The following is a 2,500-nucleotide window of genomic DNA, read 5'->3' on the forward strand; positions in this document are numbered from 1 at the left end:
TCAGACTCTACATAAGTTTAGTGAGAAAAAATCTCCAATAAATTTAGTAGTTTGGCGAACAAATCCGTCAAAAGGATATTGGGAGTTAAATAGCAGAACATGATGAGAAATGAAACTATAAGAAAGATTACTTGAGTGCCATATGTTGCTGATACCATGATGAAGTGTAGATGGCGATGATTTGGGCATGCTCTTCACTCTCCCCAAGAGAGGTTAGTTCACCAAACGTTTAACTGGGCTTCATATGGCACTAGAAGAGTTTGAAAACCCAGGTCTACATGTCTGAGTACTATGATGCGTGAAGTAGAAGATGATGAATGGGGAAGTATTGAATTAAAAGCTCAATACAGAGACATCTGGTGAAATCTAACAGAGGCCCTTTTCGTCAACAGGCGTAGGATGAGATGATATATATATATATATATATATATATATATATATATATATATATATATATATATACGTATATATATATATATATATATATATATATATATATATATATATATATAGTATTCATTTCCTTCAAAATTCCCTGTTATTTGTTCTTATTACCTGACACTGTAACTGCATTTATTCTGCCCGAAGAGCTTTCTGTATCCCAAGACGATAACAGTAATTGACGTATATCATGAGAGTATACAAATTAAAGTTGGTATGTTGGCCAAGGCACCAGCCACCCGTTGAGATACTAGCACTAGAGAGTTATTTGTTCCTTTGTCTATACATATTTTGCCCTATTCTTTACACATTTTCCTCTTTCCTAATACATTTGGCAAAACTATGATAAGCAAAAAATTCTTATTCACTCAGGGGGTTAACAACTGTACGATGATTATTCACTGGCAACTTCCCATTATGTTAAGGGTAGAAAAGATTCTTTGGCTATGGTAAGCTGCTCTTATAGGTGGACACTCCAAAATCCGGCCATTGTTTTCATGCCTTGGTTAATGCCATATTCTCTGCACCATGGTCCACTATCTGTTTCATTATTTCCTTTCTTTACTGGGCTATTTTCCTTGTTGGAGCGCTTGGGTTTAAAACATCATGCTTTTCCAACTAGGTTTGTAGCTTAGTTAATAATAATAATAATAATAATAATAATAATAATAATAATAATAATAATAATAATAATAATATTAATAATAATAATAATAATATTATTATTATTATCATAATCATAGAACATGCAAAATAGTTTCCCCTCCAATCTTATACAATTGCTGTTTTGTGTTTCTCCCCTGTGATGAAGGGCAATTCCATTATAGCTCCCCTCATCTTGTATGCAAAGTGGGTCACATTGCACTGCTTAGCCTCTATTTCTTTTTTTTTCAGGAGATTGAAATGAGGCTGCAAATAATCTTTGTTCACTCTACTAATCTGCGTCATTTCTTCTATTTCCTTCTAAGAAAATTACAGTGAATTGGTATTTTGAAACACTGGTTCAGATTATCATTCCAATCACTCTAATTTTAAATTCTCAATCTCTGGGATTTCTTTACTCATTAATTTAAAAGAAAAGATAAATAAATAAAAATAAGAAGAATCAGTTACGAAGAAATACTCTTTTATTACATCAAATACGTTTTACCTAAAAAAATCGAAACTAAGATGTTTATGAGTCATATAAATTGTAGTAAAATGCTTCATTTACATACGCGAAAACTGGCTTAGGGGAGACCGGGACTAGTTGTTACAATTTTACTATTTTTAAATATAATTCAATGTCTAATGAAGGAAACTTAAAGAAATTTATGCTTTGAAAACTTTATTATATATGTTATAATCACATAACCAAAAGGTTATATACTTTTTAGTCCATCTATATAATAGAAAATAGTAGAAAAACTTTTTGAATACAACTCGCCTTATGGGCTAAGTTGATACAATATATAAAAAAAATCACATTCTTTCAAATCCTAAGCAAATCGGTTATTATTTCCTTATATAGAGGTCACTTACATAATGAACGCCTTTATTTCTGCAACTTTCATGGGCCTAATCTTTGCATTTGATGCATTGAGCTTTTTGCTTCCCCGAGTCTGAATTTGACCATTTGCTACCATATGCAAGACACCAATAATCTTCAGTGTTCTGTTTGTTTTTATTTCCACCAGACTTCAGAAACCATTTGTTGTTCAGGTGGTTTTATTCTTAAGCCCTTTTACTTATGAATCCTCATAGTGCTGCTGTAGTTTCATCTTGAGTCGTGTCTGTTAGTATTGCTGTGTTGTGTTTACTTTTGTTGAACCTTTGAGTCTTTGCTGGGCCACCCTTTATAAATGGTCTCAGCTCCTCTGGGTTTATGATATCCCCTGTAGGTCTTTGTTCTGTCTTTAGAGAAGAAGGTGATTAGTGTATGTAACGGCTATCTAAACCATCCTTGTGTTTGCAAGAGGGTCTGGGATCGTATTCACAAGGCTTATGTGTTGGGGAGTTGGATGTTCATAAATAGTTCTAAAGGTAGGTTTTACGTCACCATTATCATCAACATGTCCTC

The sequence above is a fragment of the Palaemon carinicauda genome, chromosome 21 (genome assembly GCF_036898095.1).
Source record: "Palaemon carinicauda isolate YSFRI2023 chromosome 21, ASM3689809v2, whole genome shotgun sequence".
NCBI lineage: Eukaryota > Metazoa > Arthropoda > Malacostraca > Decapoda > Palaemonidae > Palaemon > Palaemon carinicauda.